The sequence below is a fragment of the Eurosta solidaginis genome, chromosome X, assembly GCF_040869045.1.
Source record: "Eurosta solidaginis isolate ZX-2024a chromosome X, ASM4086904v1, whole genome shotgun sequence".
NCBI lineage: Eukaryota > Metazoa > Arthropoda > Insecta > Diptera > Tephritidae > Eurosta > Eurosta solidaginis.
In genome coordinates, this window is record NC_090324.1 from 93617254 (window position 1) to 93632648 (window position 15395).

The 15395-nt window shown below is 39.7% G+C and overlaps 1 protein-coding gene across 13 annotated transcripts in view; it reads left to right on the forward strand.

The window, feature by feature from the left end:
• Positions 1-15395, forward strand: part of ey (eyeless) — a 2912801-nt gene that overhangs the window by 356528 nt on the left and 2540878 nt on the right. For 2 of the 13 annotated variants that reach the window (XM_067758158.1, XM_067758159.1), the window contains exon 2: positions 1743-1821. The exons of the other annotated variants lie outside the window; for them this stretch is intronic. The gene's annotated coding sequence lies outside the window, so the exon portion shown is untranslated. The remainder of the gene's footprint in view (positions 1-1742; positions 1822-15395) is intronic. 13 annotated transcript variants of the gene reach the window in all.

Here is a 15395-nt window from a genome sequence, read left to right on the forward strand (position 1 = left end):
ATTTGTCCCGTTATCCGAAAACATTTCTTTGCAATAGCCTCTGCGGTTGATGAATTGTTTAAAGGCATTTAGAAATGAGGAACTTGAAAGATCTCCAACAAATCTGAGTTGCATTGCACCTGTGCACATGCAGACAAATGAAGATATATAACCTTTTATGTATTTAGCTCCTCGGCCTAAACACCCGCGCTGTTAGCTCTGCTTACTCCAAACTGGAAAAAGAAGCGGTAAAGATGGGTTTGATGGTGAATGAGGACAAAACGAAGTACCTGCTGTCATCGAGCAAAGAGTCAGCGCATATGCGCCTTGGCAGCCACGCTAAGTATTTAGCTCCTCTTCCCTGAGTAAATTTGTATACATAAGGCCCAGCAAAGTCTACTGCTGTACGAGTCAAGCAGAGAGCATACGTTAAGCGAGGCGAGGGAAGATCACCATAGATTGCGTTGCGAGTTTGCGATTTAAAGCGGTACATTTGACGCATTTTCGATAGATATTATGAATTATGTTGTGAGCACCCACGAACCAAGTTCTATAGGTGGACGCCTTTTCGACATATCGCCATAAAGGTGGACCAGGGGTGACTCTAGAATTTGTTTGTACGATATGGGTATGAAATGAAAGGTGTTAATGAGTATTTTAAAAGGGAGTGGGCCTTGGTTCTATGGGTGGACGCCTTTTCGAAATATCGCCATAAAAGTGGACCAGGGGTGACTCTAGAATGCGTTTGTACAATATGGGTATCAAACGAAAGTTGTTAATAAGTATTTTAAAAGGGAATGGGCCTTAGTTCTATGGGTGGACGCCTTTTCGGGATACCGCCAGAAACGTGGACCAGGGGTGACTCTAGAATTTGTTTGTACGACATGGGTATCAAATGAAAGTGTTAATCAGTATTTTAAAAGGGAGTGGACCTAAGTTCTATAGGAGGACGCCTTTTCGAGATATCGCCATAAAGGTAGACCAGGGGTGACTCTAGTATTTGTTTGTACGATATGGGTATCAAACGAAAAGTGTTAATAAGTATTTTAAAAGGGAGTGGGCCTTAGTTCCATAGATGGACGCCTTTTCGGAATATCGTTATAAAGGTGGACCAGGGCTGATTCTGGAATGCTTTTGTATAATATGGGTATCAAACGAAAGGTGTTAATAAGAATTTTAAAAGGGAATGGGCCTTAGTTCTATGGGTGGACGCCTTTTCGGGATATCGCCATAAACGTGGACCAGGGGTGACTCTAGAATACGTTTGTACAAATGGGTATCAAATGAAACGTGTTAATTAGTATCTTAAAATGGCGTGGGCCTTAGTTCTATGGGTGGACGCCTTTGAGAGATATTGCCATAAAGGTGGACCAGGGATGACTCTAGAATGCTTTTGTACAATATGGGTATCAAACGAAAGGTGTTAATAAGTATTTTAAAAGGGAATGGGCCTTAGTTGTATATGTGAAGGCGTGTTCGAGATATCGACCAAAATGTGGACCAGGGTGACCCAGAACATCATCTGTCGGGTACCGCTAATTTATTTATATATGTAATACCACGAAGAGTTATCCTTCCGAAATTCCAAGGGCTTTTGATTTCGCCCTGCAAAACTTTTTCATTTTCTTCTACTTAATATGGTAGGTGTCACACCCATTTTACAAAGTTTTTTCTTAAGTTATATTTTGCGTCAGTAGACCAATCCAATTACCATATTTCATCCCTTTTTTCATCCCGTTATTACTGCATTTTTTCATTTTTAGTAATTTTCGATATCGAAAAAGTGGGCGTGGTCACAGTCGGATTTCGGCCATTTTTTACACCAATATAAAGTGAGTTAAGGTAAGTACGTGAACTGAGGTTAGTAAAGATATATCGATTTTTGCTCAAGTTATCGTGTTAACGGCCGAGCGGAAGGACAGACGGTCGACTGTGTATAAAAACTGGGCGTGGCTTCAACCGATTTCGCCCTTTTTCACAGAAAGCAGTTATCGTCCTAGAATCTAAGCCTCTACCAAATTTCACAAGGATTGGTAATGTTTTGTTCGACATATGGCATTAAAAGTATCCTAGACAAATTAAATGAAAAAGGGCGGAGCCACGCCCATTTTGAAAATTTCTTTTAGTTTTGTATTTTGTTGCACCATACCATTGCTGGAGTTGAATGTTGACATAATTTACTTATATACTGTAAAGATATTAACTTTTCTTTTAAAATTTGACTTTCAAAAAATTTTTTTTTAAAAAGTGGGCGAGGTGGCTCTCCGATTTTGCTAATTTTTATTAAGCATACATATAGTAATAAGGGTATCGTTCCTGCCAAATTTCATCATGATATCTTCAACGACTGCCAAATTACAGCTTGCAAAACTTCTAAATTACCTTCTTTTAAAGGTGGGCGGTGCCACGCCCATTGCCCAAAATTTTACTAGTTTTCTATTCTGCGTCATAAGTTCAACTCACCTACCAAGTGTCATCGCTTTATCCGTATTTGGTAATGAATTATCGCACTTTTTCCATTTCTCGAAATTTTCGATATCGAAAAAGTGGGCGTGGTTATAGTCCGATATCGTTCATTTTAAATAGCGATCTGAGACGAGTACCCAGGAACCTACATAGCAAATTTCATCAATATACCTCAAAATTTACTCAAGTTATCGTGTTAACGGACGGACGGACATGGCTCAATCGATTTTTTTTTCGATACTGATGATTTTGATATATGGAAGTCTATATCTATATCGACTCCTCTGTGAACTCTGTGAGCTCTGCTCAACTGAGTATAAAAAATGCCTAAACACATAATCCCCAAATTCAAAATCCCCAAAATCAAAATCTCCAAACACAAAATTCCAATGCTATAATAAACATCATGACCGTGTAAAAAATAGCAATATATCTTTCCTCTTTCATTCATATTTATGTATGTATAAATATATATTCACTTTTTGGCAATACATATTTTTACTTATCCATATATAGGACTGCTAGTCGCTCTAATTCGAACAAGCTAACAGAAGCGTGTACTACGCAGAAGGACATCACCGTGGCAGTAGCTACGGGTATACCACACAATCGGACTTGGCATGGCGTAGCCCAGGGTTATTATTTAAAGGCGCGGCCGAAGGCCGCCTATGCAGAAAGTTGGTGTGGATTATTAACTTCTTTTGGTCGCGGTGAATTTATTTCACACATAAAATGGGGATTATGAGTTTGGGGATTTTGATTTTGGGGATTCTGATTTTGCGGATAACGTGGTAGACCCCTTTCAGAGCGTACGTGGTTCCAGTATTCTGGGGGTATGACATCTGAATATAGGCGACGTGATTTGCGACGAATATTTCCCATTTATTAGAGTGTGCTTGAAGCCACGCTAACGTAATTGTTGAATCCGTACATGCTATCAGTGGACAACGGAAATCCTTCCAACTATACGTAACAGCCTTGACCAATTTTGCAGCGAGATGTGCAGCGCACAACTCGAGACGAGGTAATGTTGTTGTTTTTAGCGCGGCAACCTTAGTCTTTGAAGAAATTAAGCCGATTGTGATGTGACCATCCTCACGTACAGTGCGAGCGTATATGACAGCGGCATAGGCGCGCTCGGAAGCTTCGGTGAAAACTTGCAACTCTGTAAACGAGTATTTTGATCCGACTCCGACACAACTGTTGACCTTAAGGTCAGATAAGAGTGCCAATTGCACCTGCTCTGGTTATAATGTCCAGAGGAAAGACCGCGAGAGCGGAAATGGAGGCGGCCTTGCGTTTATTATACACCACTCTGTGCAATATTATATATTTGATCCTGGCATCGACCGCAGGGACAATGTCTTAGAACGTCAAGACCTATCTGTCCGGTCAGGCGATGCAAATCTAGAAATCATCAACATCTGCATCCCTCTTGTCACCTGTTGCCCCAGTGGATACCGCCCTAACATCGAGGCCTTACTCACTGGCAACAATCGCATTATCTTAGGCGATTTCAATGCCCATCACGACCTATGGCATTCAAACTTGCGGGCGGACAGTAGGGGTGAGATGTTGGCAGATCAAATAGACGAAACGTTCTGCACAATAAACGGAGACGCCCCCACACGTATGGTAGGAAGCTGTCATAGCTCGCCAGATATCTCAATCGTGAGCGCAGAACTCGTAAACTGCGTCAACTGGCAGCCGATGGTAACATTGGCATCCGACCACCTGTCCATACTTATTTCGTTCGAGCGTACCGCCGACTTCATCGTCACCGAAAAACGCACTTTCATAAACTTCAAAAAAGGAAAGTGGGAAGAATATAAATCTGCAACAGACAGCAGCTTTGCTGCCCTCCCTATTCCGACTGATGCCCGCCAAGGGGAGCGTGCTTTCCGTAAGGTCATTGAATCCGCCTCGGCACATTTCATTCCCGCCGGGAGAATTCCCGAAATCCGGCCCCACTTCCCGGCGGAGGCCGCGAGCTTAGCGAGGGAACGCGACCTTATAAGACAGCTTGATCCAGGCGACCCCCAAATAGGGGATATAAACCAACGCATCAGATTGCTTGTGGACGAACACAAGCGGGCGAAATGGGAAGAGCACCTAAGAGGTTGTAACCTCTCTACCGGTGTAGGTAAACTTCGGTCCACCGTAAAGTCCCTATCGAATCCGACCAAGCACAAAGACAAAGTTTCCATCGCCTTTGGCGATAAGGTGCTGTCGGATGCGAAAAAATGCGCGAGCGCTTTCTGCCGACAATATATAATGCATCCTACGGTCGACAAAGATAGACGGGGAGCCAACAGACACGCACATAAACACAAATTCAGCGCGTCACCAATTACCATCACCGCTAGAGAGGTTGAGGACGCCATTGGTAGCGCTAAACCATCCAAAGCAGTGGGCCCAGGCGGCATAGCCATGCCGATGCTTAAAAACCTAGGGAAAGAGGGTTTCAAATATTTAGCGCATGTCTTCAACCTGTCTCTTTCCACCTTTGTCATACCCGAGAAATGGAAAATGGCCAAGGTGGTCCCGCTACTAAAGCCTGGGAAACCAGCTAATGTAGGTGAGTCATATCGTCCGATATCTCTCCTATCGCCAGTGACAAAGACGCTTGAAGCCATTTTGCTCCCTTATTTCCAAGCACATTTGCAGCTAGCCCCTCATCAGCATGGCTTCAGAAAACTCCATAGCACTACCTCCGCGCTAAATGTCATTAGCACCCAAATAAATTGCGGTTTGAATCAATACCCCCACCATAGAACAGTACTCGTAGCGCTAGACCTATTAAAAGCTTTTGATACGGTCAACCATGGCTCGTTACTGCAAGACCTGGAAGAGTCTACCCTTCCCCCATGTCTTAAAAGGTGGACCGCAAATTATCTGGGTGGTCGGCAGACATCGGTGCAATTCAGAAACGAAACATCAAAACAAAGGAGAATTAAACAAGGGGTGCCACAGGGTGGTGTCCTATCCCCGCTTTTGTTTAATTTATACATATCTAAGCTACCTTCACCACCGGAAGGAGTCACAATCGTTTCCTACGCCGACGACTGCACAATAATGGCCACAGGCCCAGGCCCAGAGATCGATGAGCTATGCAATAAAATAAACGGCTATCTCCCTGATCTCTCCAGTTTTTTCGCCTCGCGAAACCTGGCATTGTCACCGACTAAATCTTCCGCGACCTTATTTACAACATGGACGCCCCAAATGTCGACCATATTGAACATCCACGTCGATGGCACTACGCTACCGACTGTCCTACACCCCAAAATCTTGGGTGTGACGTTTGATCAGGATCTACATTTTGGTGCGCACGCAACCGCAATTGTTCCAAGAATACAGAGCCGTAATAAAATCCTCAAATCCCTTGATGGCAGTACCTGGGGAAAAGATAAAGAAACGCTCTTGACCACATACAAAGCAATTAGCCAGCCGATTACGTGCTACGCGTCACCCATATGGTCGCCAAGCCTAAAAACCACCCACTGGAAGAAACTACAGGCCTGCCAAAATACTGCTCTTAGAATCGCCACGGGCTGTTTTCTTATGTCCCCAGAACACCATCTGCATAATGAGGCGAGAATACTCCCCATCAGGGAGAGAAATGAGATGCTGACCAAACAGTTTCTGTTGAATACCCAGAAACCTGGGCATCCCAACAGACATCTGATTGACGAACCAGCACCGCCTAGGGGCCTAAGGAGTCATCTCCGTAAGCATTTTGAGGAAATACGGCACCTGAGAACCCAGCCGTATGAAGCGAAAAAACACAAGCAGGTCCTTGGTGAACTCCATAGACAGGCGTCGGACCTTTATGTCGGGAATTGCCCGGTGAATCCAGTACTTGAAGAAAAATATCCAGAACTCGCGGAAGAGGAACGCATACTCCCCAGGGAAACGCGTGTCACTCTTGCTCAACTTCGTTCTGGATACTGTAACAGGTTAAACTCTTACCTATCCAGAATCAACCCCGACATACAAAATGTATGCCCCGCTTGCAATGTGTCCCCACATGACACCAACCATCTCTTTAATTGTAATGTGGAACCAACGCCTCTAACACCCCTTTCCTTATGGTCCACCCCTGTTGAAACGGCAAGTTTCCTTGGACTCCCGTTAGAGGATATTGATGACAATTTGTGATCGGTCGCGGCTATTAGGTGGGGCGAGCATTGCTACAACAACAACAACAACAGAGTCCACCTTTATGTCGATATCTCGAAAACGCCTTCACATATACAACTACCACCACTCCCTTTTAAAACCCTCATTAATACCTTTAATTTGCTACCGATATCTTACAAACACATTCTAGAGTCACCCCTGGTCCACCTTTATGGCAATATCTCGAAAAGGCGTCAACCTATAGAACTAAGCCCCACGCCCTTTTGAAATACTTATTAACACCTTTCGTTTGATACCCATATTGTACAAGCGCATTCTAGAGTCACCCCTGGTCCACCTTTGTGGCGATATCTCGAAAAGGCGTCCACCTATAGAACTAAGGCCCACTCCCTTTTAAAATGCTCATTGACCCCTTTCATTTGATACCCATATCGTACAAACAAATCCTAGGGTCGCCCCTGGTCCACCTTTATGGCGATATCTCGAAACGGCGTTCACCTATGGAACTAAGGATCACTCCCTTTTAAAATACTCATTAACACCTTTCATTTGATACCCATATCGTACAAACAAAATCTAGAGTCACCCCTGGTTCACCTTTATGCCGATATCTCGAAAAGGCGACCACCTATACAACTACCACCACTCCTTTTTAAAACCCTCATTAATACCTTTAATTTGATACCCATATCGCACAAACACATTCTAGAGTCACCCCTGGTCCACCTTTATGGCGATATCTCGAAAAGGCGTCCACCTATAGAACTAAGCCCCACTCCATTTTAAAATACTCATTAACACCTTTCGTTTGATAGAACTAAGGCCCACGCCCTTTTAAAATGTTCATTAACCCCTTTCATTTGATACCCATATCGTACAAACAAATTCTAGGGTAACCCCTGGTCCACCTTTATGGCGATATCTCGAAACGGCTTCCACCTATGGAAATAAGGATCACTCCCTTTTAAAATACCCATTAACACCTTTCATTTGATACCCATATCGTACAAACAAATTCTAGAGTCAACCTTGATCCACCTTTATGGCGATATCCCTAAATGGCGTCCACCTATAGAACTATGGCCCACTCCCTCTTAAAATAGTCGTCAATACCTTTCATTTGATACACATGTCATACAAACACATTCCAGGGTTACCCTCGGTTCATTTTCCTACATGGTTATTTTCCCTTATGTTGCCACCATAGCTCTCAACTGAGTATGTAATGTTCGGTTACACCTGAACTTAACCTTCCTTACTTGTTTTAATTTAATTTTAATTTAATTTAATTTTTAATTTTTAATTTAATTTGCAATTGAATATGCAATTTGTATACTTAGATATAAAAAAGGAATGTTTAAGTTTGTTTACCGGAGTAGATTGAATGTTATACATTAATTTAGTTTAGCATACAGAATATATGAACCAGAAATGGAATAAAAAGAAAAAAAGTATTTACCTTTTATTGTAAACTGATGTAATGTGAAATTCTAATAAAATTTTTTTTTTATTATGATACAATATTATTAACTGGCTGACGACATTATGTTCAGTCTCGTATTACACTCAACGAGATGAAACTAGCGGAAATAGATGTGTATGCGTCTTTGTTTTATAAATTTTGCTAATTGAAAATGCTTTGATTTCTAAATGTAAGATGAATCAACCTGAAATAAATCTGTATATGTAACACCATAAAAACACGATTTATTACTAATATTATATTCAGCGTGCTTTGCACACAGAGTGTATTAACTTTGATTGGATAACGGTTGGTTGTACAGGTATAAAGGAATCAAGATAGATATATCCTTCCATATATCAAAATCATCAGTATCGAAAATAAATTTGATTGAGCCATATCCGTCCGTCCGTCCGTCCGTCTGCCCGTTAACACGATAACTTGAGTAAATTTTGAGGTATTTTGATGAAATTTAGTATATAGGTTTCTGGTTACTCATCTCAGATCGATATTTAAAATGAACGATATCGGACTATAACCACGCCCACTTTTTCGATATCGAAAATTTCGAAAAACCGAAAAAATGCGATAATTCATTACCAAAGACAGATAAAGCGATGAAACTTGGTAGGTGGGTTGACCTAATGAAGGAGAATAGAAAATTAGTAAAATTTGGACAATGAGCGTGGATCCGCCCTTTTTCATTTATTTGTCTAGAATACCTTTAACGCTATAAGTCGAACAAAAATTTACCAATCCTTGTGAAATTCGGTAGAGGCGTAGATTCTATAACGATAACTGTTTTCCATGATTTATTTTCTTTTTTGGCCGTTAGTATATACTGTTGTTGTTATTGTTAGCTCAAGTTCGGATTAAATAAAACACTTTTATTTCGGTTTTATTAATTTAATGATAATTTAGACCTCAGTCTTAAGTCATCGTCAGGACTGCAAAGAACAATACGTATTTATAACAAACATATGTACCTAAAAACATTAATTAACATATAGCATATCAATACAACTTACATCTTAAGCTGCACTTGCAAGACTGACGTTTAACAAAACAATTATAAAATGAAACAGCGATTGATAATCTAAACAGAGAGTATAAACAAATGAAAGAATCGTGATTGTAAACAAAAAACTTTCAAAACAACAAAGTAATAGACGGCGAATACATAAATGCGTGGTCATCTCAGCATTACAGTTACATTTGTCACGAATGTTTGTTGTTCCTAATTAGGTTGCGGTAGACATTTGAACAATTCGCGATGCCCGTTTTAAAATTCATCCTCTTATCATTAGGGGTGTCCACTATTTGTAGCATTTCTAAAATGAAACGTTTATTATAACTTCTCTCCTTTTCTAAAATAGCGACATTGTCAAAGTCCGGGTAATGTCCTGTATCTTGGCAGTGTGAAGTGTTTTGTTGTCCGCAAAATTGTTCCTTAATTTTATGTTAGACTTGTGTGCGGATATCCTTGTCTTGAGTTTTGTTTTTGTAGTACCCACATATACTTTCTCGCATATGTGGGACCCGTCACCATTGCAAGGAATCTTTATACGATATCTGACTTTCCTGTGTTGAAATTTTTTTAGGTTAATGAAAATTTTCCGTAGTGTGTTGTTATAGGTGAAAGCTAACCGCACGTTTTCTTTGTCATACATGTTCGAATATCTTATAAAAATAAAAAAATGTAAGGCGCGATAACTTCCGAAGAGATCTAAGGCCGAGCTTCTCTTCCAATTTGCGTCGTGCCCCTCTTGATTTTCCCTACAAATTGGACGGACGGGACCTACATGTTTTATGCCGACTCCGAACGGCATCTGCAAGGCAGATATGTTTTCGCTGTGAGCTTTTCATGGCACAAATGCACTCGGAGCGCTTGCCAAACACTGCCGAGGGGCGACCCCGCTTAGGAAAATTTTCTTCTAATTGAAAACCCTTATTCCCAAAATTTTGATGTTGCTTTGCCCGGGGTGCGAACCCAGGGCATACGGTGTGGCAGGCGGAGCTCGTTACCATCACACCACGGTGGCCGCCATTGCTTCTAATGAAATCTATATCTTGGCGTTTTTAGCTTGTTTATTAACGCCTTCACTGGGTCGGGAATAATAATCGCGAATTATTTTCTTGGTTAGCTCTGAGGGAAAATTGTTGTTTTCCAAGATCTTTTTAATAATTATAATGTTTTTCAAATGGTAAATATTGTCGCTGATGGACAAAATTCGGCTGACAAAATTATTAGCAGTGTTCAAAATAAGTATTTTTTCATGTCGTGAGTTGAAATTTATGAGCCTCCCCGAGGCTGTTGGTTTTTGGTACCAATCTATGGTTAAGAAATTATTCTTCCTAATGACCAATGTATCCCAGAATGGTATTTTCTTGTCTTTTTCTATTTTCACTGTGAATTTGATGGATCTGTGGTATTCATTTAGTGTATTCAGCATTATATTCGTACCTTCCGTTCTTATTATAGCGAATAAGTCGTCCACATAGTTTTTTAATTATCGTGGTTTGTTAATAGATTCAGTCTCAAATCTGGTTAACAATTCTCTCATAACGATATCCGCTATTACAGGTGAAGCTGGGGATCCCATTAACATTCCTGACCGTTGCTCGTATATTTTATCCTTGTACTTAAAATATCGGGTTTCCTTGATACAGAACTTAACAACGGTCAAGAAAAGTTCTTTTGCCATGGACGTGTGTTCTTTTATCTGGTCCCATTTGGAATCTATTATATCAAGGGCCAAATCTACTGGGATACTGGGAAACAAAGAAGCAACATTGAACGACACTAAACACTCATCATCATACACATAAGTATCTTTAATCCTTTTCTTGAAGTCTATCGCGTCTTTTACATTATACTTGGATTCCCGCGTTAGTTTTTTTACAATTTGAACAACGAATTTACACAGACTATAGGACGGAGAATTGCAGACGAACAGATAGGTCTAAGCGGAATGTCTGCCTTGTGGAACATAATGCTGAATACACTCAATGGATACCACAGATCCATCAAATTCACAGTGGAAATAGAAAAAGACGGGAAAATACCATTCTTGTATACATTGGTCATTAGGAGGAATAATTTCTTAACCATAGATTTGTATTAAAAACCAACAGCCTCGGGGATGCTCATAAATTTCTACTCACAACATGAAAAAAATCTTATTTTGAATACTGCTAACAATTTTGTCAGACGAGTTTTGTCCATCAGCGACAATATTTACCATTTGAAAAACATTATAATTATTAAAAGGATCTTAGAAAACAACAACTTTTCCACAGAGCTAACCAAGAAAATAATTCACGATTATTATTCCCGACCCAGTGATGGCGTTAATAAAGAAGCTAAAAACGCCAAGATATACAAGTCTGCAACATATGTTCCGAGATTATCAGAAAGAATAAGATATTCGAACATGTATGACAAAGAAAACGTGCGGTTAGCTTTCACCTACGACAACACACTACGGAAAATTTTCAGTAATCTAAAAGATAAAATCTCAACACAAGAAAAATCGGATATTGTATACAAGATTCCTTGCAATGGTGACGGGTCCCACATATGCGAGAAAGTATATGTTGGTACCACAAAAACAAAACTCAAGACAAGGATATCCGCACACAAATCGAACATAAAATTAAGGAACAATTTTGCGGACAACAAAACAGCTTTAATTTCGCACTGCCAAGATACAGGACATTACCCGGACTTTGACAATGTCGCTATTTTGGAAAAGGAGAGAAATTATAATAAACGTCTCATGTTAGAAATGCTACACATAGTGGACACCCCTAATGATAAGAGAATGAATTTTAAAACGGACATCGCGAATTGTTCACATGTCTACCGCAACCTAATCAGGAACAACAAACATTCGTGACACATTTTTTACCCACCCACACAAATATAAAGGCTTCGTCTTCGTTTTGAATTTAATTGTAATGCTGAGATGACCACGCATTTATGTATTCTCCGTCTATTAATTTGTTGTTTTGAAAGTTTTTTGTTTACAATTACGGTTCTTTCATTTGTTTGTAATCTTTGTTAGATTATCAATCGCGGTTTCATTTTATAATTGTTTTGTTAAATGTTCGTCTTGCAAGTGCAGCTTAACCCAGATATTCCGAACTCTATCAGTTATCCCTACTCTCCGGGAAGACGGAAAATAGAATATTGGAATAAAGTAGTATAGATTAAAAAAACTGCAGCGCTAAGAGAAAAGGTGAGAAATCTAAAATAAATAAGTTTAAAGGTATTTACAAAAAAATTAAGAAAAGAAAAGTTACTGGGCTATTGCGTTGGGCGCCATTGTTGTGTAACTGCCTGTAGTGATTAGATGCGGTGGCCGGCAGGCGTGGTGGCCGCCCGGCTAGAGCTCGTCAGTATTGGCGCGCTCTTCTTGCCACAGTACCTAACCAGAGTCACAGCAAAAAAAAAGTTCATGCTTTAGGAGGATCTGATGATAGGAGTGAACGAAGAAAAAGTGGGAGAAGCCTGTCCTTGTTTGGGGGAGCCGTCGCACCCCACCTGTTCACTAAACGCGAACAGCCTTGAACTCCACTTTGACTCCATAATCCGAGTGGAGTTCCTTTGGCAGACACTTGTTCGTCCGTCAAAAGGTCGGTCTAAGTCACTGGTCAGTTCGTGATTTCCGTCCAACAACCCCCCATACAGTCATCCATTTTTCTAAAGGCCACACCCACACTAATACTGAAAGTTAAACTACTCCATATTTACCTTTAGATACTTTCAACGAACCATTTGAAATGAAGCAAAGCAAGTATTCGTTTATACTGGCTTACGATTTTATTACAATAATTACTTAGTATCTTGCTTTATATTCTGCCCAGCAAATAATAACTGGCATCGGGTATTAATATCAATAGATTTAAAAATTGAAACCAAATTAAATGCAAGAAAAATTCAATACTTAATACTATGTACTCCATGCAGCTAGTACAGATATATTGTATAATTTAAATTAAATTACTATTCAATAGCCGCAAAATGATTTGCATCATACGACAATAATAGGAGAAAAAAAGTACCAATAACAAAAATTTACGCAGACTGCTATAGGGAAACCTAATCTCAGTCTCAGCTGAGTATCTAAAATCGATCGTACATGAGCGTATGACTTAATATAGGTATGCACATACGTGCGTGCATAGATTATTTTCCGCAATGCAGGCACATTTGTACATAGTGATTTTTATGTAAAAAGGTGTGTTCTAATATGAAAATTACTCACGTAAATAGGTTGTTGAGCATGCATATTCATATACATACATGTCATATGGGTCAGCTTGTAGAAACTCACCTCGCTGTCAACTCTCTAATGGTACCATCCGAAAGTGTACTGCAAAGAAATAGATATCAAAACAACATCCCTACCCACATATGTAACATTGGCCCTCTCTAGCTGAACAAAAGTGCATTAAAATTATTGCAGTGTCTGTTTGTAAATTATTATTATTTCCGCTTAGACACCCAGGTGCGTGTATTCGTAATAAGTAGAACTCGTTTAATAAAAAAGTAAATTATCCGGAAAAAAAGGAAATCCAAGTGCTACAAAGCTGCCGCTTGAGATTACTTGCAGCCCGCTCCTAATTACAAAAAGGCATAGGTATGAATATTGTAAGTTCCGTACGCAAGGTGACTTCATATAAATTTGTGTTGTTATTGTTGCGTATGGCCAAACAAAATCAAAAAAATGTCTAGTTAATACAATCTCATTAAACGCGTCATATGCATGCTTTCGAATAATAATAAATAATGAAAAAAAAAAACCGGGACACAAATTTTGTCTCAACAAAAGTGTAAGTGTGTAAGTGTACGAGAAACTGCATATAGAAATTCATGCACAAAATTAGTGACAGTGTTCCGTATAAATCATATAGGAATAAATTTAAACTAAAAAAATGTATCCAAAAAAGAACAATCTTGGGTTTGGTTATTGCCGGTCATCCGTTTTCAATCACCCTGTTTCTCGCTGCATAAAAGTGGTGTATATAGGTGCAAATGTATGCTGTGCTGATCTCACAGCTTGCGCTGCCGAGAATATGAGAGCCTGCCCTTATTCAGTGCTGAATCTGATGATTTCGTGGTGGTTTAATGGGTGATTTGAGGTCATTGGCCTTCCATGTTCTAGAACGTACATAAGTTTTGTAACAGCTGACCGCTTTTGCTCACTATCCTTAGGACGACTGCGCTGCTCCCACTACACGGCCACTAGTGCTGGCTAGTACGGATATGGCCAATCCCTTTTAAAATTGTGTTAACTTAATTATTTGTTGATGTATGCGTGTTACAGTGGATATGTAAATATGCAGATCGGTGTGTACTTGCGTGTTGTTAGTAAAATTTACGCGTCTTTGCCGGTGAATATTTAATGGTGTGTGAGTGTTCTCTAGGATGGATGAGTGGATGTTTTAATTGGATGTTACCGACCGTATTGAGGTGTGTGTTGATGTCTGTCATAGCCCGGTGCAGTTGGTGTTACGATGGATGAAGTTATATGCGTGTGTGTGTTTAAAGATGGAATGCTGTGATTTTGTAATATTTCCGAATAATAATAAAATTGAAGCGCTGAAGTTTAGCGTCAGAATGATATTCCTCTTTATTGAATAAATTCTTTCCTATTTATAAAAAGTTCTTAATCTATACATATTTACATTCTTAAATTAATATTTACATACTAGAGGTGCATGACTCAATAGTGAGAAATGCTTTGTCAGCGAATTATTATATTGACCTACATATTGTCAATATGATTCTTACTTGAGCAATTTGGGTATGACGCATTAATGCATTAGGCGACTTGGCAAACGCGAATGAACTCATAGTAGTTATCTGGGTCAATGAACGAATGATTGTAATGTTAAGCGTGTTTGAGGTGAGGTGAATTCCACGCGATACTATACCATCGGCCTTTTAAGTGAGCGTATATAATTCTATGCTTAATTATAGACGGTCACTCCAATGTCACTGTGATAAGTGTGCCGTGTTGTTTCATTTTTCGTTGAATGACCAAGTAAACTTGCTTGGTGTTACCAAATAATTTTTTGCATTCAGTTGTAATTTATGCCATGGTGGTAACTTGATATTATAAGTTTATATGTTTTCTTTTTGCTTTTATTCGTTTGCATTTGCTTTACATACTCTGCCCGTTATGCTCATTCTCGCTTTTTCATAATAAGCTGACTTTTTCTATTTTTTTTTTTGTGTATTTACTATGATGAGTAATTTATTATTTTTTTTTTTTGCTTTTTTTTTTTTGCACAGCCGACCCTTAAGAGCGCCGACTCCCTTAAAAAGCGGCATGTG